This window comes from Sceloporus undulatus, chromosome 3, assembly GCF_019175285.1.
Source record: "Sceloporus undulatus isolate JIND9_A2432 ecotype Alabama chromosome 3, SceUnd_v1.1, whole genome shotgun sequence".
NCBI lineage: Eukaryota > Metazoa > Chordata > Lepidosauria > Squamata > Phrynosomatidae > Sceloporus > Sceloporus undulatus.
The window spans coordinates 247158448-247180181 of NC_056524.1; the positions used below are offsets into that span (position 1 = coordinate 247158448).

Here is a 21734-nt window from a genome sequence, read left to right on the forward strand (position 1 = left end):
TTGATTTTTATTTCATTAATTTCAGCAACATTTATGCCAAGCTTTAAAAAGTTGCCTTTTTTTATTACAGCTCCCCAAACCCCCAAGCCTGGTTGTTGTTGTTGTTGTTGTTGTTGTTGTTGTTACCTGCGGTTGTGTATTTGTTGGTCTGCTGTGGTTCCCCACCTTGATCCCATGGGGAGAGGTGGGTAAAAAAGTTGTCGTTGTTTCTGCCCTACTTTTCTCAAGTCTGGGATTCAAAGCAGTTTATATCAAGTTAAAAAACAAGATTAAACAGTCAAAAACTTTAAAACAAGGTTAAAACATGTATCATTAGACACAAGGACACATACGGATCCAGTGCATTTTTAGTTGAGACAGGCTGTATATTATCATTAAAAACTGGTTGAAACATTAAAAATGAGCAAAATGAAAGTAGGGAAGGTGCCAGCCTAAGTCTGAGAAGAGAGTTCCAGAGTCTGGGGGCAACCACTGAGCAGGCCTCTCCTGAGTTCCCATCAGAAGTACCTATGAGAATGGTGGAACACAGAAAGGACTCTCCAGCTATACTAGCTGAGAGGTTCTAGGAGATATAGTTTTAAAAAGTACAAAACAAAACAATTCCCAATCTTTTCCGAGTTCTTCTTATGGATAATTTTTGCACATTCAAAGACCTGGCCTGTATAATTCAAACTGAATATATATTCAGTGTTCAGGCTTTCAGACTTGTGACATCCAAAGCTAGATGCAGTTCGTCGTTCATGCATGATGACCTACCTGGTAGTTAATTGTCCATTTTGGAAGTACCAATCAAACTCCAGATACAGGAATCTTATCAATTTGTCATAAAATACATGGCTAGTGGGTCACACATGTGATGTGTGTTTACCTGTGAGTGACATTTCCACATATAACACACCATCCAAAACCATGCTTTAATGCATATTGAAATTGAACTAGTGAGATCTAGGTTCAAGTGTTTAAATAGGCATGAAGTTCACTGAATGACCTTGGGCTAAATTCTTTTTAACTACTTTGCCTCACATAGGTAGCTGTAAAAATACAATGAGATAGTGCTTCTCTAGGCAGTGACATTTCTTAAGGTAAGTGTAAGAAAGGGGCTCCTCCCTGGAACTGGTGAAACACTGAATTATAATTTTGTGTGGAAGCATTATTATAGATTTTTGTTTGTATGTAGAAATGCGTGAATGTTTTCTTTGTTCTCCAGCATATGGCTGGAGAATATGTGGACCTTCAAAGGGTGCTGAACTGCAACTCCCATCATGTTTCACTGGGTATGGTGTCTAGGGCAGGTGAAAACTATAGTCCAGCCACATGTGTCTCACCATATCCTGCTCCAGTGGTTTGATACTGAAATATGGGTTCAAATCTCAGTTTGTATTTCAGCCTCAGATTCATTGGCAAGTCATTATTCCTTCTTGCTCTTTCCAAAAATTTTGAAATTACAACAATGGGCCATTATATAACCCCAGATTGATTAAGGGAATGCTTTATAGAAATCAGAGAACAAAAGGAGCCCATTTCTCAAAACACTACTCCAGAGCAAAATGCAGATTTGTTCGAGTTATTAAATTCTGATAATTTATTTTACATTCTGGAAGCACAAATGCATTGTCTTTGCCAAGACTTCACAGTCCCCATTGCAAGCTTGACTCTAACATGGCCAATGGGATTCCCAAAGACCAATATCACATTCTATATGTGACTTCAATTACAGTATATTACGGTAAACTTACAGTGACAGGGAGTCTTGGAGATGTCTTATCCACAGGGTCGACATGAGTCAAGATAGACTCAAGGGTGATTAACAAGAACAAAACTTATTAAATAGAACTTATATAATTCTGCCTTGAGTTGAATTATTTATGAAAGAAACTATTGCATACTGAATCGTTCTTATTTTGAATCCAAAATTTGAAATAATCCAGAATCCAAATTGTCTGGATGAGTGGTGAAGATAGTGGAAACTTTGCTTTCTGATGGTCCAGTGTACACAAAGTTAGTTTCATGCACAAGATTATTAAAAAATATTGTATAAAAATTACCTTCAGGCTATGTGTATATGGTGCATTTATTGCTGTTGTTCTGTGCCTTCAAATCTTTGGCAATTTAGAGTGTGTGATTTGCCGAAGATCATCCAGTGGGTTTTCATGGCCAAGTGGAGATTCAGATCCTGGTCTCCAGAGTTGTAGTCCAACACTCAAACCACTAGGCCACTAAAATGTATATGAAAAATAAATGAATTTCATGTGTAGACTCGGGTCCCAGCTTCAAGGCATCACATTATGTTATATGCAAAAATTCAAAAATCTGAAAAAATTTGAAATCCAAACCACTTCTGGATTTTGGATAAGGAAGACTCAACCTGTATAAGCACTTTCACATACATTACTATTATGAAGATTCAGTTGCCTACCTAGTATAAAATTAACATACTTGTTTTAGAATACATATCTTGTATCATATTCAAAGAAAGAAGAATACCAATAGTTTTTTAAAGGTCAAATGTCTTCAGAAATTGGAAAAATTCATTTTGGGGACTACAACTCCTAGAATCCTCCAACCAGCATGGCCAGTAGGCTTTAAAGTACTAAAATGTCTAGGACAGAGGATAGATGGCCTTTAAATTAGAGTAGCTTAAGCATAATTTCTACTCATGAAGTTACATAAACTTTGATATTACCTGCTGTGATGGGTAAGGTCTTCTTGCTTGTGGCTCCAGGATTAAAACAGTCTGTCAAAGGAATACCTCTAACTTCCTTGATATCTCTTTACCAGTCATTTGTAGTCTCTCTCTCTCTCTCTCTATATATATATATATATATATATATACTGCTGTTGTACTTAAATATTATAAAGTTTATTGGATATTTGGCCATAGTTTGACTGATTATTATTACTGCATGTGTTTAATATTTTTATTTGTTTGTTTCATTGAATATATTTTTATACAAGTGCAAGGGAATATTTTATATACGACTATATTAGAGGAATAAATAAATGCTCAATTTTACCTTTATTTATCAGGCAATCTTGGACTATTGGTGTGTGCCAGATTTTCTGGTTTCTTGCTTGTAGGAAGTTGCCAGGTTTTTATAGTTCTATGAGTCATTTGGTCCCCACGCATCTCTGTATGTAGAATGATATGATTAAAACGCTAATAAGCCCATAATATTCATGGCTGGCGGGCTGGAAGGAGACCCAGTGTGTTGCTTATTCCAACCTGCTGTTCTAAGTGGGGCACGCTACACTTAAAGCATTTCTGACAGATGTCATCCTAGCCATAGCTTGAAAATCCATAAGATCTTTCCAGCTTTATGATCAGAATTTCCTGAGCTCTGAACCCCTTGATAGCTGAAATGTCAAGTTCAAAATACACAGCTAAGCTCATTACACGATGTTTGTAAACTATCATCCATCCCCCTCCCCAGACCCTTCAAGCGTGTTTTCCTTCTTAAGCAAATAACCGTGTGTTTCCCATGATTGAATGTCTCTCAGATAAGACCTTTAAAAAACCAAGTTTTTGATTAATCTGATCCCTGACTTGTCAGGTTTTTCCACTTAATCCTTAATATATTATGCCTTTGAGTTAGCAGATGGATCCCATCTTTGCCCTTTGGGGATAGAAGGCTTTACAGGAAAGTGAAGGAATAATCCTCATATTTCAGAGATAACAACTGCCCATCAAACTGCTGACCCCCTATTAGAATAAATGACTTCAACTATTATTGCATGAAAATTAATGCTGACCTTGTATGCTGGTGGAAAAAAGACCTTGCAATCACTCTTCTCCTCCCGCACATACTTCTGTCATAAACAGGACATACTATGTGTCTATGTATTCTCTTGTGGATTAAAGAGATTAAAAGATCATTTTCCTAACATCTTCTTCAACCCAGAATTTGGGCAGCAAAATGGCTATGTTTTCTTGGAATGTGCATGTCTTTTCTTTGGAAACAAAGTCTGACATTTCCTCTCCAGTTTACCACTTGCACAGCAGAAGAGACCAGCACAATAGGAGCAAATCAACTGTAACACTATGACTTCATTGAATGTCATTACATTTTTGACATTTCATTGCATGGGCTAAGCAACAACCAGCTTTGCAGGCCAGATTTGCTCTCAGCAAGCCTGGACAATTTATTCTGGTATTCATTTTTAGTAAACCAAACAACTGTTCTCTTCTGTGTTGTGATCAAAACACATGGATTCGGCACTCCTCTGAATTTTGCAATGCAGTTCTCAATTTAAAATATTGAGTTCAAGCACATATAGGTCATGAAACGTTGCATTTGAAAATATGCATATTGGGGAAAGATGTGTGCAAAAAGCTTATGCTAATTGCACAGAAAAATACACATAAATATTTGTGATATTTATTTTTTTTCCCCAAAAAATTATCATAGTGATGTTTTTAGTCATTCTGTCTTCCAAATCAGCTATTTTTCTTCATTCAAAGTTTCCGATGTTCTTATGAAAGTACTAATTTTTAATTTCTCACACAAAAGGAGGCACATTGTGTCCTCTAAGTCTTTTTTTTAAACCTCTTTTTTAGCTTAGGGCAAAGATCACAGATGGGGGGATCAGTCATTTGACTCTCAATTCTAATTTGGGAGCAAAACATTCATCTCAGGAGAAAACCAAGCCATTCATTCTCATTTGTCAAGTCTATACCATGGCTGATCTCATTAAGTAAGAAGTGAACAAATAAGAGGTATTACAAAAATGTTTTAAAGGTGAGGAGCATCATCTGATGAACAACTCAGATATTACAATAAATGAATCTTCTGTGTTTTATTTCCCATAGTCTTGCAAACATGACCCCACTTGCTCTGCAACTCTAGGCCTGATGTGTCATGCAATTCTTACCCAATACAATCCATGCCATCTGTTGAATCCTTAATTACATTTTTTAAAAATGTATGTGCACGTTAAATGTCTGTGTGCATGTAAAAATTACAAACATGTTACACTACTACTAGGGTATAGTGTGCATTAAGAGTTCCTCTTGACTTAGCACAAAGGTCTTCCCAGACACGCAGAGAGACGAGTCAATAAGAATCTAACCTGGGCAAATCTGTAGGGGGGATGAACTAACAATACTTGTCAAATTGCTGGATGTTAGTTGTCAAACTTTGAACTTCCACAAATAAGCAATTTCATACCCTTTCTACATCAAAATAAAGACAAACCATTTTTATCACTGCCTTTCCGGCACTGCCAGGTATCATACCAGTCCACTCAGCTGTGAATTTTTTAAAAGTATAACCTGTAGCTCTTACTTCCCCCTGCTCATGTTTTGTGACTATGATAGGATGCAGTTGACATGCCTCACCCATAACATAGGGCAGTAACTGTAGTCCTATGAGACTGAGAATATATTTAGTTCAGAAAAAATAAAATTAAGAGGAGATATTATAGCAATCTTCAAGTACTTGAAGCACCACCTCCTAAGAGGCAGAACAACTTGTTTTCTATTATAAAAGGAAGGGGACAAGAACTAGAACCAATGGATCAAAATGGCAGGGAAGCAAATTTCAAGCTAGCATTAAGAGACATGTTCTAACAAGAGGAATTTGATAGTGGGACAAATTGTCTCAGAAGTTAGTGGGTTTTCCTTCACTTGAATCATTTAAGCACAAGCCCACCAAGGATGATATGTCAAGAAAGATGTAGTCACATCTGTATTTCAGATTTTGCACTGGACATGGGAAAGGACCAGAAGACTGCCAAGGCTATTCCTCCATTCTATGGTTCTATATTAATATTTCTTGTTCTTAACAAATATGGGATATTTTATTGAAATGCTTAGTCTGAACATGTTTTAGATACAGTATATACATAAGATTATCAAGCAACAAGAGCCCTACAAAATTTGTTATGCACCAACAATAATATTACCTATCAGCCATTTATAACAGGCTCATAGAGTTGGAAGGGATTCTAAGGGGCCAACTAATCCAACCTTCTGCCAATGCAGGAATAAATAGCAATAGTACTCCTGAGAAGTGGCCATCTAACCTCTCAGTCATCCAGAGATCAGGCATGGACAACTGAAGGAAAGGGCGAGCTGAGCCTCTGACAGTAGAAACAGATGAACATAAAGAACATTTTCATCATTGTTCAGTATGAGACTCAACATGGTACTCAAGATATTAGTCCATGTCTTTACAACATCTATAAGTCTTTCAACAATATCTTCCTTTTCTCTGCCATTGCTCCCACTGTTGAGGTTTTGTTGGCAGTAGAGGAAACATTTCTTTACCATTTTGTTTTCCCTTTTTGAATAGGAATAGGATCAAGTTTTGCAGTATTTAATGCTCTTCCAGATTTTTTTCCCAAATGTTCCATCACTGTATATCCCTAGCAACATAAAGTAATCAGGGCTATTTCAGCAGTTTTAAAGGTGACTTGATGAAATATATATGCAGATTACTTCAGGTAAAGCAGTCTGGGTTATCAATTTATGACAGGTCACTTCTGGAAAGACCTTCAATTAAAAAACTGCCATATAGCTGCATTCGATTCCATGATACTTACCATGGAATGCATTTTTGATTTTGACTTTTGTGTGTTTTATCTAAGTGGAATGCATGGAATGCACTATGTTAAGGTCTCACACCCTAAAAGAAAATCCTTTCTCTGAGGTTTAAAAGCAGCAGATATTGTTCCTGGCTGGTATTCCATATTTAAAAAAAAAAAAAAACCTGCAGTAGTACATGCTTGACAGTCTTAACCTTTTTGCTGCAGATTGGAACTCTGCCATTTTTTACTACTGCTTATGAAAATAGAGGGATTGACAGCTCTGAAGAGACTGAAATGCTTGGCTTAGCTGACAATCTGTGCAACTCCTTTTCTCACACTTGTCCAAATGTCCTTCACACTAACCTCCAGAAACCCATCTTTTCTGGAGATAAAGTATAATTCTGTCTTCACATGTGTATAATCTTTTACCTCTGGTGAACAAAGATCAAAGATACTCTGTGAGTTTTAGTATTTATTGTAAATTTATGGAGATTATCCCATTAACAAATAAACCAGTTTACCTCTTCTAGCTTGAATTCAGGATCCAGGATGCCCCCAGATGTTATCATACCTAAATTGCCGCCTATCTATCCAGCATACTGCCATCCAGATGCATCCCGGGTTGAAGCCTTGCTCAGCCATCCAATTTTTGAAGTTGGAAGCTCCCCGGTTTCAAAAAAGTGCTGGCTGAGCAAGGCTTCAGCCTGGGATGCATCTGGATGGTGGCATCCCAGCTAGATAAGCAGCAATTTAGGTATGGTAACATCTGGGGTTATCCCGGATCCTGAATTCAAGCCAGACGAGGTAAACCAGCTTATTTGTTAATGGGATAAGATCCATAGTGGAAACTTCTGTCTTGATGCCTTTTACTCTCTACACTAGATTGTATCCTAAATTACTATATGTGAGGTTATAGAAGTAATATGAAAGAATAAGCAATGGTGGATGTTTGCACCCAGAATTTAACTTGTTTGATGGATACCATTCCTGTCTCTGATCAGTGGGACCCAGTGTGACTCACCACAATATTAGAGAAAGATTTTTTTAAAAAAATAGATAAGAAACTGGTAGAAGTAAAAGTATGCAAATAGCTTTCATGTTAAAATTAAGCCGTGATATCAAACAACTATTGAATTTAAAAGCTATTCAATAACAGGTTAACTCTTCTTTTTTAAAAAAAAATTGTATCAATGCATTAAAAGCCCTTTTCTCAGCAGCAGGCCAATAAAAAGATTTTTGTCTGCCAAAGGAACAGACAGCATGGCAATCTTGTCTCCCTTCAAGGTAGGTTCCACAGACCAAGAGCATCAAACAAGAATCCCCTCTCTTGCACACCAAACCAATATGCCTCTGATGACCATGGAACCATGGGAAGGGCTAAACTACATTTGGCCAAACTTAGTAGAAAGTAGTAGTAGAAAGAGATGAAGACCACATACCAGAAGGCTAGACTCAATTAGGGAGGTCATGGGCATGAATCTACAAGACTTAAGCAGAGCTGTAGAGGATGGGGGGTTGGGGGGTTGGAGAGATCCTATCCATGGGGTTGCCATGAGTCAAGACCAACTCAAGGGAAGTTAACAATAACAACAACAAAATGTTCAGCCTAAAAAACATAGATTCTCCAAGTCTGAACTAATCTCCTGAAAGCATGAGAGAGGATAGGCCCCAAACATTGGTGACAGGTATCCCAAGTAGTAATAGTAGTTCTATTTATTTGTAACCCACTTTTTCCTCAAAATTGGGATTCAAAGTGGCTTACAGTCTAAAAAACACAATATAATTAAAAACTTACAAAAGTGACAATTAAAATGGAATTAAACTATTACAGTATTAAAATGGATCATTTGTTTAAAAATAGAGTACAATTTAAAAAATACAAAAACACTTAAAAACCATACACTTTAAAGTAATACAGTATCCCCAGGATGTTCTTTAAAAACTTTCTGTTTTAAATGCTTGTCTGAACAGGAAGGTCTTAGCCTGCCGGTGGAAGGACAACAGGGAAGGGAATTCCCTCTGGGAAGGGAATTCCAGAGTTTGGGGACAGCCGCTGAGAAGACCCTCTCTCGTGACCCTGCTTGTGGTGGTAGTGGGACTGAGAGAAGAGCCTCTCCTGAAGATCTCAGAGCCCAGTCCAGCTCATACAGCGAGATACGGTCTGCCAAATAACCTGGACCTGAGCCATTATAGGTCATAACCAGCACTTTGAACTGTGCCTAGAAACAAAGTGGCAGCCAGTGGAGCTGTTTCAATAGGGGCACTGTGTGGTCTCTGTAACCTGCCCCAGTTAACAGCTCTTCAAAGGCAGCCCAAGTAGAGCATGTTACAGTAGTCCAAATGGGATGTAACTAAGGCATGTATCACCTAGGCTAGAACGGGCATCTAAATGAACAGGCACAGTTGGTGTACAAGCTTTAAGTGTGTAAAAGCACTCCTGGTCACTGCAGAGACTTGGGTCACCAGGTTAAAAGCTGACTCCAGGAGTATCCCCAAACTGCAAACCTGAGTCTTCAGGGGGAGTGTAACCTGATCAAACACTGGGTGTGTCCCTATTCCTTGATCTACTTTCTGACCAGGACCACCTCTGTCTTCTCTGAATTAAGTTTCAGTTTGTTTGCTATCATCCAGTCCATTACTGATGACAAACATGGTTTAGGACCAAGACAGCCTCCTGGGTTTGAAGTGCAAAGGAGTAGTAGAGTTGAGTGCTATCTGCATATTGATGGCACTGGACCCCAAAACTCCAGATGATCTCTCCCAGGGATTTCATATATATGTTGAATAGCATAGGGGACAAAACAGAACCCTTGAGGAGCCCACAGGTCAATGGCCAGGGGACTGAGCAGGAGTCCCCAGGAAGGAATGGAACCACTGTAAAACAGTTCCTCTACGTCCCATCCCAGAGGGGTGGCCAAGAAGGATACCATGGTCGATGGCATCGAAAGCCACTGAGAGATTCAGCAGAAATAATAAAGACACACTCCCCCTGCCCAGTTCCCTGCCTAGGTCATCCACCAGTGTGACCAAGGCTGTCTCTAGTCAACATCCAGGCCTGAAACCAGATTGATATGAATCTAGATAAATCCATTTCATCCAGAAACTCATAGAGTTGGTAATTAAGTATGAGAAATGCAAAGGAGTAGTAGTAGGAGGAGGAATGTGGCATGCTAAATAAGCCTTCTCCAACCTGGCCCTATACTCCAGAATCCACCCTTGTATCGAATGGCAGTGTTGAGCAACTAAACCAAGACATCAAATGTCCAACCAAATGCACAACCACAAGTGCCATGCATACCCATACACAATGCACATCCATGCAAAATGCATCTCTACATGCACAGTGGCACCACATGTGAAACTCTACTTCCACAACCTGGACCTTAATACTGACATGCCACATTGGACAAAAATGTCCAACCACTTCATGGGGGAACTTATACATATGGAAATAAACAGCAGGTTTCCATCCAGAGGTACCTTTTTGACCAAAAATCTATATACTGCAGTATGTTGTAGACCTAAAATACAGTGCTGGTATATAGCAAAGTTATTTCACAACATGATAGTCTGACTCAGACAGCATTATTTTAATCAACATGGAAACTAAATACCACATGAAAGGTTTAAAATAAAACTAACCAAAAATAATGAGAGCCCTTTGTGGACATTCAAATTGACAAAGCCTCTCTGAGCTCTGAATGTTACAGAAGTATATCTAAAATGATCAGGTAACCCACTATTATCTGAAAATGTGAATGAAACAAATGCAGAAAGGAGATTAAAGAAAAAGAAGGAGGGAGGTGTAGGAGGGGGATCTCTTAATCCTTTGAGTGTTGCCTACTGTGCCTGCTCAGAGGCCATGAAATTTCCCACAATATCCATTACACAGCAATTGTAACTTCAGAGAAGCAAGAGTGGGGCTAGTTGGGTTCTCCACTCAGAGAACAAAGGTCACTGTGGAATACTCAGAAATGATTACAATTCATACATACCCATTGTGCTGGCCTCTTGCAGTAATGTAGAATAGAGTTCACCTCTGAGGCTGTGTGAGTGTTGTTACTGTAGAAGAGGCACTGTAAATCCATAGAGGTTAATCTCTGAAAGGTGAGAGGAACAGCAACTGCTCATTGTTAATACGGTCTTTTACAGAAGACCAGCACGCTTTGTTGTTGCATGGCAGGTTTTATGGTTGATGCCTCACTGACAAGGAACATGGATTTAGTGCAAGTAGCTAGCTCTCCTCCTAACTCATATCTGATTAAAACACAGGAGAGATCTTAGCAGGCAAAAATCTATTCTGAGGAGTGCTAGGCATACCAGATAGATACCACTAATCTTCAGAATATATTTGGATGAAAGGAGGGGGAAAGGAAGGAGGGGGGATCCTGGACGACAACATTCTCTTAATCTCTTTTGAAAAGCTAAAAGCCCAGGGACACTGGCCAAATGGAAAAGAGCCTAGCAATTATGGGCCAGCTCTCTCACGCTGGAGAATTAGCCTACCATCTCAGATCCCAGGCTGTGGATCAGGCAGGATAGTGAATGAGGAAAGATGTTATGAGAAAGACCAGCACGGGCATCAAGGAAATCATGTTCTCTGGAGTGGGCCCCTGCCCAGTGCTTTGCTCAAATAGCAGAACAGGGAAATAAACAGATGGTCCAACTGTCTAGAGTAGCCAGTCTAACACATCACTCTGAGGGTTCCCCAGAGCAAGGTACTAGAAAGGCTTGCATTCCAACAAGTCCATCTAATCCAGGTAGTTGACACTGTCCTAATCCTTTCTCAGAACAAGGCATTATGGCTGAGATGGCCTTGGAGAATTCTTGTCTCGCCTCACCCATAATGCCTTGCAGAAAGGAAGGGGGGGGAGGAGGAGAAGAGAGCAGATCTCTTCCTACTTCAGGCAATGGAGCGCCTTGCACTATAGGCAAACAAAGCTGAGGAGTGAGCGCCAGTTACTTACTTGCTCTTTGGGTTTTTCTCCACATCAGAAGTGGCCCTCTAGAACTTATTGGACTATGACTCCCCTCAGCCTTACCCACCAGTTAAGGATTATAGGTGTTGAAGTACAATGACATCTAGAGGGGCTGAAATTGCACACTCTTGCTCCATATGCAGGGATGTGAGGAATAAAATTGATTGTTAACTTTTGTATTTTGTGGCTTTTTAGCAATGCTTTTTAAGTTGCTGTAAGCCATTTTTGAGTCCCAACCTGGGGAAAAGGTGGGCTATAAATAGAGTATCATGGAATCATAGATCACAAGGGCTATCCAGTACAACCCCTGCCATGCAGGAATACACAGTCAAAGCACTCCCAGCAAATTGTCCTTCTCGTCATCTTTCTCAGCCAACAGCCACCAATTCCCCCCCCCCTTATTTCTCCTCACTGATTTGCTCTCCCTTAGTAATGAAGAGAAGGAGGGCTAAGCAAAGAGGATCAAGCCCCTCTTCTTTCTTTTATGGAGGTTTCAAGGTATTATAGGAAAAACACAGGGCCTTTACATGAGGTCTGATGTGTGCACACTTCTTATATGACCACATTTCACTGTGGTGAAGTCAAATAAATAATGTTCACAGTACATTCATACCTCTGCATTTGCTGGAGTTAGGGGCACAGGACCCCTGTGAATGTGGAAAAACTGCAAATAACAAAAACATTGTTTTTACCTGAGAGAACACCTCTCTAGGAATCTCTAGGTCTTCCAGTGCAACTCTGTGGTCCAAATCTGCCAGACACTGACCATAGAATTTTGCAGGAGGAGCTACAAATGCTTAGTGGGGTGTTCTCTCTAGGAATCTCTAGACCCTTCAGTGCAATTTTTGGTTAAAGTTGACCATAGAGTTGCTCTGGAGGACCTAGATATTCCTAGAGAGAAAATATTAATCAAATCTGTGAATAATAAAATCTGCAAAAGTCAAAGCTGCAAATGTGGAGGGACGATTGTACAGTTTTAGTTATGTTTCCAAGTAGAAAATGATGAATCAGTATATTTCTGGTACATTGCACTTGCATGTTCACTCACCTGTCTGATCTGTCCTATTTTTAGAGCATAAGAACAGCCATGCTGGATGAGACCAAATGCCTATCTTCTCCAAAATATTGTTAACACAATGGGCACCAAATTACTTATGAGAAGCTTGTCAGCATTACATGTCATGTGTGTAACTGCATTAAATCTGTGAAGTTTTAAAATCTACATACAGTGGGCCCTTGGTATCCACTGGGGTTGGGTTCCAGGACACCCATGCATAACAAAATTCATGGATGCTCAAGTCCCATTAAATCCAATGACCTAGTAAAATGGTGTCCCTTATATAGAATAGCAAAATCAAAATTTGCATTTTGGAATTTATATCTTTCTGGAATATTTTCAAGCTGTGGATGGTTGAATCCATGGATAAAGAATCTGTGGATATGAAGGGCTGACTGTACAATGTGTCATTTAAATACCTTTTTCACTACACTTTTAAGAAGTATTTTATTTCAAAATGAATAGTCATGTATTTTCTTTTCAAATCCCCATTTTGAAATATATGTTGATAGAAACTATTTTGGCAAAAATCAATGAGTAGGTTCTAAATTATACATTAGTCTGAATGGTATGGAACAGAACAGGGATCCTTTCATATTGCACAGATATAGTGCTATGACTCCACTTTAATTACCATGGAATCCTGGGATCTGTTTTTAGGAAGGAGTATTTAGAATTCGCTTCCAGAGAGGTGTGATGCCTCACCGTTTCAAATCTCAGGATTCCATAGGCTATTGCCATGGCAGTAAAAGTGGGATACAGTGCTATAACTGTATGAAAAGGATCCTGTTCATAACAGAATCTCCAAATCTTCCTGATGCATCCTTGTTTCTGGACTGATTTTATCTCCTGCACCCAAATACAGCATCAGTATGCTCTCAGAGCACAAGTCTCTGCCCACATGCTTACTGAATCTGAATAAAAAGAGAGTCTGGAATGGAGAGCCCTTAGTGGGGCATCATTCACACAAGCAAGTTCTCTGTGTGAAGTTAAGTAAGACCCAGGCAGAATCCATTCCCATTTTATTTCTCCCTAGCGAGCTCCTGTATACTCTTCACCATCCTTTTGAAACACTGCTTACTAAAACATAATGCCAGTCCTTCTTTCCTTCCCTCCCTGCCTCCCCCTTTCTTTCTTTCTTTCTTTCTTTCTTTCTTTTTTTCTTTTTTCTTTTTTCCCCTCCCTCCCTCCCTTCCTTCCTAGTTTCACCTTGCTTCTGAATTCCTCCAGAACTAAGACAGTCTCTGCCTAACACACTATGCCGATCATGCAGCTGCTAAAGCAGTCCTGATAATCCTGCATCTGAGAGCTTTTAAATAATAAAAGATAGGTGCACAAGACAAGAAAATGGAGTCATTTGGGGTCTCCCTGCCCCCAGCTTCCTAAAGATAAACATTATAAATTTTTGATTGGGCTTGTTTGGGTGCAGCTGTTAACTTTTACTATGAAAGATGGTTCCATCCATTTTTTCATCTTGAGTAGGCCACTTTCACACATCTGACCCATTTGAGTATATTTCAATATGTAGTACCATCAACGAACAGGGGTTTGTTCAAAAGAGCCTTCTCCATATTATTGTGCCAAGCAATGGAACAGAAAGATATGGGTTTGAGGTTTAGGATGGAGGAGAAATGGGTTCAGTTTCCATTTTAAGGCTGACCTGCCTGTTTTGCATATCCTGAACCACAACACAATTCATCCTCATTTTTTCACTTCTTCACACTTTTCCAGTACAGTTCTGTGATCAAGTAATGCATGTAAAGTGAGAATGTGAAGGGAAAGTACACACAATTATTGAATTATAGAGAAAGTAATATACAAAAGTCATCATCTATGGGCAAATGTCTTCTAAAATGTTTATATTTGACAAATTTCATGCAAAAATGTAAACATTAGTGAAAAAATCTATATAAAATGCATAGAAATGTTAATGCGTTTTTAAAAAGCTGTTGGAGAAATGGGACAGAAACTGAATGAACTTAACATTGGGGGAAAATGAAAACGAAAAAAGTGAAAACTAACATATTGATGTATTTCTGTTTACAGTAAGGCTTTTGCTTTACTATAATTCTTTGATTTTGGAGTTCTGTCTAGTTCCTTTTCGAGTTCAGTTTCAGTTTCTGTAGTCTCTTGTCTTTGGGTTCTTCAGGCACTATATTTCATAGTGTGAGACCTATATCATCCTCCTTCCTCCAGTGTGAAACCTGTCTAAAGATGAACCAGAAGGCCTTCTCCAATTGACCTTAGGCCCATCAGTGAAAAACAGAATGATCAGCACCACAAGATGTAGGGATCTGTACCACCACGTCATGCAATAAGACAAGATCATATTATAAGAGAGTGAACTGCAGTGTCTGAAAATACAGCAAAGAGTAGTGGCTTGTCCAAGGGGCCCTGGAAGCTCAGGAGAGTTTCCTTGTAAGGAAAAACTGCCCAGAAGTAAAGGTTTCCTCTTGAATGTTTTTCTTATGAGAACAAATGCATACACCCCAACTGTCCCAGTTTCACAGGGATGGTCCCATTCAGTTTTCTGCTGTCCCACTTTCTCAGTCCCTTTCATCCGTGAAATATTGGAGGGTGTACAACTGGATCTCAGGCTATAAGCCTCAGTTCTGGGCAAAGAAGGTTATTGGAAACAATGGGCTGGAACAGACCAGCAAGATACGCTGGCTTCTCGATGGCTTGGGGACACTGTGTACACATGACACATGCCCCCAAACTGGCAGGAAGCCACTGTGAAAGTGCCCAGCCATTTACATGTTGGCAGCTTTTCGATGCTCTGACAGTGTAGCGTTAAGACACCGCACACTGCAGGACTGCCAAAAAGCTGCAGCAGTGGCAGAAAGGATGCCCTTTTTACTCTCCCAAAAAGGAGAGGCACTTTGCCACTTCTTTCTGTGCTGAAAAAATGCCGGATCAGGGCCACGGTGTGCAGTTACTGCAGCCCTGATTCAGCACTCAGTCTGTTTCGGTCCAATGCCTTTATTGTCAACATCTTTCTTCTTCGTTAGACTCTCTTTTATGGCACATTTGTTGTTGTTGTTAGCTGCCCTCAAGTCAACTTCAACTTATGGCAACCTATAGATGAGACATCTCTACCTACCTCCCCATCCTCCACTGTTCTGCTTAGGTCTTGTAGTTTCAGGCCCATGGTCTTCTCAACTGAGTCTAGTCATCTGACAAGTGGCCTTCCTCTCTTTCTAATACCATCTATCTTTCCTAGCATTATTGTCTTTTCTAATGGGTCATACCTTCTCATGAAGTGGCCAGAGTGCAACATCCTCAATTTAATCATCTTGGCTTCCAGGGAAAGTTCAGGCTCATTAATTTGTTTGTTATATGGCTGTCCACAGTGGTACAAAGTAATCTCCTTTTAAACCTGAAGGTTGCCCGAATTTGAATTAAAATCCTCTTGGTTAGGGACATAATGCCTGAGGCATTGAGCTGACTGGATATTTCTCTTGGGACCACCAGGCCTGGGATCAGTCTGAAACACAAACAATAGGTTTCAATTTTTGCTGCTGAGAAAGAAAGAGAGAAAAAAGAGTTTTCTTGATCTGCTGTGGGTCTTTACTACACTGATTGGGAATGCATTTCTGTTAATCTCTTCACTGGAAGGTGAGGTTTTCTCTGCTTTGGGTAACAGCACAGTAGCAGCACTTGGAAAAATAACTTTTTGACGTTCTGCTCAATTTACTGGAAAAAAGGCTTGCTGCATAGTCTCAGAGTAACTTTCTGCCAGTCTTGGTATGCCCAGAGTCTGAGCCCTAGTCCTCAAAGAAAGGGTAACTACTCGTACATTACTAGAACAAAGGAAAACATTATCAAAGAGAGTCCACCATTTTGCATAAAGTATACATATGCAAATAGGTGTAAATGTAGAAATAACTGCTGTAATATAAATGAAAACAGAGCACATCTTACCATATTGGGGAAGACTTGCTTAGTCTACCTTTGCAAATACTCAGCACTGATGGGAAACTTCAAGGACACTGCTCTCCCTTTTGATGGTACTTAAACGAGGCTTTGACTAGTTGTTGTTGTTGATGTGCGCTCCCAGGTTGTTTCATACATACGACAAACTGATCACGAACCTTCTGAGGACTGAGAGTGTGTGACTTTTTCAAGGTCATCCAGTGGGTTTTCATGGCCAAGCTGGAATTCAAACTCTGATCTCCAGAGTCACAGTTCAGCACTCAAACCATTATGCCACACTTTGACATCACTTCAATAGCTGGATTGTCTTCTGTAAAGTAGTAGACTTTCTGGCTCAAAAGAATCCTTGCTAGGTCCTGTCAAATTAGGTTCAGTGAAACAGAAAACAAAGGAGGTCCATTATGTGAGAGAAGCAAATTGTACCATTTTCTGATTGCTCAACTCAACAAACAAGCTTATCTCAGAACTTTTGATTGGGTCAGGGTGTGTCATTTGGTCTGATGCATCTTGTTGGTGTTTAGAGTTTTCCTTAAACTTACTGTACTTGCCAAAGCTCTCTTCTTTGGCAAGAAGAGAGGCATCCTCCTGCTCTTAAGTTCAAGATGCACTGTGGTGCTAGGTTCAGACACACAGGTGCTACTTATCTACAGAGGCAGATCTTTTAAGTACTGCTCATCTCCTGACACTGGGAGCAGCACCTGCATGTTAGACAGTGTGTTGTTCTGTCATTGCAGAGTGGAGTATAAGACTGACCTTCTAAACATCTGGTCACTAGTTGTCTCATGCTGTCTTTTAGAGCCTGCCAGATCAGAAACTATCTGTGCATATCACTTTTGGAAAAGAGGTGTTTGTGTAGGTGTTCCACCTTCTGTGAACCTCTCACCTTTAGAATACCTCTCAGCAGGTGAGCTGTGCTTCAGGACCATGTGCCATGGAATAACACTGCTGTTCCTGGATGACATGAGAATGAATCAACCCTGAAGCACAACTGCTTCCTGTCAGATGTATACAGAAAGACCAGCTGGAACTTTTGATCTTCTGTAATGTATTTTGATTCAATTATGGTATAAGCCTGTCAAAAAACTGAGTTGCTTTTTGAAGTCTGCCTGCTCAGTGCCATCCGCAGCTGTCCACAACCTGTTGCCTCCCAGAGGTTCTAGTCCACTGCTTCTTAAACTATTTGAAGTCATGACCCAGCACAGTTTTTCCACAATGTTCCAGAAACCTGCAGCATATTTGTGCCCACTGGCTACAACTGTTTCTTTCTTTCTGAAAACTTCACATGGACCAGCTTGAGTCAAAATACCACCAATAGACTACAGTTTCTACTATCACTGACCACTAGCCATGCTAGCTGGGTTGATGGAATTTATAATCCAAAACTCCTGGTTGGCACCATGTTGGGATAGGATTCTGAATGTATATGCTTTATCTTATCAATCTTTGTTTGGTATGTCTGTAGCTCAGTAGCACAGGTAGTTGTCTCCTCACCATCTTTCTTTGATATTTCATGCTTAATCAACATGGACATTGACTGTAAGCAATTTATATATTTTTGTTTCTCCTTCTGCTTTTGAGAGATGCCTTTATAACTGATGCCGTAATTTTATCTATAGTGTACAATCCAAGGTACCAGATCTCATCTGATCTTGGAAGGTAAGGAGGGTCAGGTCTGGTTAGTACCTGGAAGAGGAACAACCAAGAAATACCAGGTGCTGCAAGCTATATTTCAGAGGAAAACTAACTCTGACTATTCCTTGCATAAGAAGAAGGTCTGAAATTCCTGGTGCCTCTGTAAACCAACAGGCAGGGTGGGTATACAGGTGCATAAACACACACACAAACACACAATATAATCCAAGGAGCATTTCAGTGGATTAGGATGCAAGGAGAATATTGCTTCATTGATAAATATCATAGATGCTTACCAAAATGGTAGTCCCATAACATACAGAAAGCTGAATTCAAAGCCCTCCATATCTGCCAAATAGGTCTGGAAACAAGAATAAATCAGAATAACTATTTTAGTACTAAAGTGTGGTGATAAAAATGTGTGACACATAGGCATATGTAGCTGACCATTTTTTAAACCCAAAGCAGTATTGGAAGAAAACAAATATGTGTGTAGGAAAGATGTGAGGATGTGCACTGGACATTTTCCCCTTGGCTACTTTTCAGCCTAAAATCCTTTCCCTCAAAACTGCTTTTTTTCTTTTGTACCTATTTGGCAGACAAGGAGGCTTTGAGTAAATTTGTATGGAATTTCAGCTTTCTGTCTGTTATGGGGCTACAGTTATATAACATTTATGATGAAGACTGGAACAGTCTCCTTTCCTCCAACCTAAATTCACAATTTCCTGAAGATACTTTTGGGTTGTTGTTCTTTTAAAAAAAAAATATTGGGGAGGGAACTAGTGTAATTGCATATCAGATCTACTTAACTGAAAACAGAAACCCAGGAAAGAATAAGATAAACAAGCCATCCCCCCATTGAAACAGACAATTGGGGGAATCTTTCCTTCCCTAGACTGGAGAAAGGATTTACAGATGCAGTCAAGAGCTGCAATGTGAAAACATAACAAAAACCCACTTGTGACAGAAATGAGGTCTGTGAGGATTTCCAATGGCAACTAGATATATTATCTACACATGCCAAATGCAAATTACCTTTACTTGTGCTTCGTAAAATTTGAGATTGTTTATGTCATCAGTGAATGTTTTAAAGAATTTTTTTTTAAAAAAAACTTGCATCTTATCATTTAGTTGTTATATAGAATATATTGCTCTTTGACATATCCATATCTGTATTGGAAGAGAGTTGCAATCTTTTTACACAGCTGGACTTTTCATATGAATAATATTTTCAACACAACCTCTGTAGAAATAAATCCCTGGCAACAACTCCTCTTGCTTTGACACTTGCCACTTGAGAAATTTACTTCCTTCAGCTTCTCCATACATATTTATTACTAGACTGGCTCCCATTCAAGGTCTAACATCCTACTACAGCACTCTGTTACTGTAACGGTTTGTTACACTAGCCTTGTGACTTTCATTGTGCTCACAGAGGGGATTGGCAGTGGGAGGAGAAGGCTATCACCACTTTACCACCTGTTTCCTAGCTTCTGACAGGTCCACCAAATCAAGGCACTATGAGTGGGCTGGTTTGGATGATCACCTGACCCATGGCACAGACTACTAATTCTCCCATACTGCCTTGGTTCTACCTACCATAAGCCTGGCACTTAGGAAACAGGCAGCACAGAATCAGCAGCTTTCTCTTCTCACTGCTGATGGCAATTTTTCCTCTCCTTTACTGCCACTGCTACCTTCACCTTGATTGGCATAGTTGTGCCACTGGCAGAATCAATCCAGTCCAAGTCAAGGAGCCTGTTCTGGTGTCACTATGGCTCTCTAAGAACTGCCACAACTCTTCTTGCTACCATTGTCTGTAATGTTCAGATATCAGAGAAACTGTGGCTAAAGGAAATTGGGGAGCACACCCCTCTCTACCGCATGCTGTTTTACTCATGAGTAGAGTGGTACATGGCAGTAAGAGAGAGGGCCCAGAGCACACTGTCTCTGCCACCACTTTACTCATGAGCAGACCAGCATGTAGCAGCAAGATGAGAGGCATGCCCTTTTGGCCCCACCCCCAGAAGCCCCATCCCTGGGTGACACCCCAATAAGTAATGCCACTGCTTTCATGCGTTTTTTTAAAGTTATGCAAAGCTGAATGCTCTCTAGGAGGGAGAAGGTATATTTCCACCATTAATGTAAAGCAAGAAGATATTGCCTTATTCATGAAGATCTGTAATAAAATACCTTAGGAATTATTGGTCCCATCATTTACTCCTTGTCTGGAGCTTCTAGCAAACTGTTTTCCTCCACCATATATTTCCTCTTAACTCCTCACGATAATGGTATAGCAGAGGTAATTTCCCAGAACACTGGGGTTATGTCAAGAGTAAATTGTCCTGCATTTTGTCTGATCTAAAAGATGGCAGAGACATGTTACTCAATAAACCTTTTTAAATGGAGTTGTATGATCATTCCTGTTGCATTTTCTGGCTTGGGTCAGGAAAGATCAGGGACCTCTATCCATCAGATGTCAAATCTCTCTGCACAGAGCTGTCAGAGATGTGGCAGCTGCCATGATCTTTGCCAGAGACGTGCAAAAGCCAGTTTGCTAATGTTTTCTTTTGACCCAATTTATTGTGTCTTTGTTTGCTTGTGACTTGGTTTCTGTCCTCTGTATGTGTGCCTTTTCTTGCACTTACATTCAATTTTGCAGGTGTTTGCATTTGTTTAAAAAATATAAGAATCACAGTGGTAGTTTGCATGCTGAGTGGACTGTTTAACTGTGGAATATTATTCCCTGAACTATTTCCCCCTGTATATCCAGATACTTTTCATGAAGGAAACTGGGATAATTTGGGTTTATGATTCAGCCACTATCCTGTTGAAACCAATAGGATAGAGTTTGGTTCTATTCTTCATGAAATTCAGTGATAGTTATTCCAACTCTGTGCATGTGGTATCAAGCCCTTAAAATCTTTAACTTTGAATCACAGATTTGGAAGGGGTCTTGGATATCAGCCAACCATCTTTTCTCATGCAGGATACAGCTATGGCTGAGTTGTCCAACCATCTCAAGGAGTGATGCTTTGTGCTGGTGAAACATAGCCCGTTTTCTTTCTTTCTTTCTTTTCTTTTTTTTCATTTTATTTAATTAAAACACGAATAACAAATAAAGACACATAATAACAAACTAACAAGCATTTTACAAATAGACATTATGTACATATACCTATACATATTATACATATTATCAGTAATTCTCTAAAGCTAAACACTTCCATCACTTCCAGGAAGCCAATTGGTATCCCTCTTTTTTAGTTTAGAGCAAATACTACCAAGAAAAAAAGAAAAAACTGTATTAGTACATATATCCTTTACAATATCCGTATGGGGAAAAAGAAATAAGAGTAAAGGGGAAAATTCATATAAAATTATAAAAATATATTTTTCCCTTCAGTTATATCCATTCAGTCGTTTAAGCCAGAGAAAAGGAAAAAGATCCTATATTTTAATCTCTTCATTGAATATTAATTATTATATATATGCTATATTTCGTCTAACTCCCTAATTACACTGCTTTCATTCCATCATATATATTTAGACAATTCTATTCTTAATTAACCATATCAACATTTTTATTTCTCAGGCTGGCGGTA

At 39.5% G+C, this 21734-nt stretch overlaps 1 protein-coding gene across 1 annotated transcript in view; it reads left to right on the top strand.

Annotated features, from left to right (window-relative positions):
* Nucleotides 1-21734, top strand: part of LOC121925573 (IQCJ-SCHIP1 readthrough transcript protein-like) — a 515366-nt gene that overhangs the window by 216845 nt on the left and 276787 nt on the right.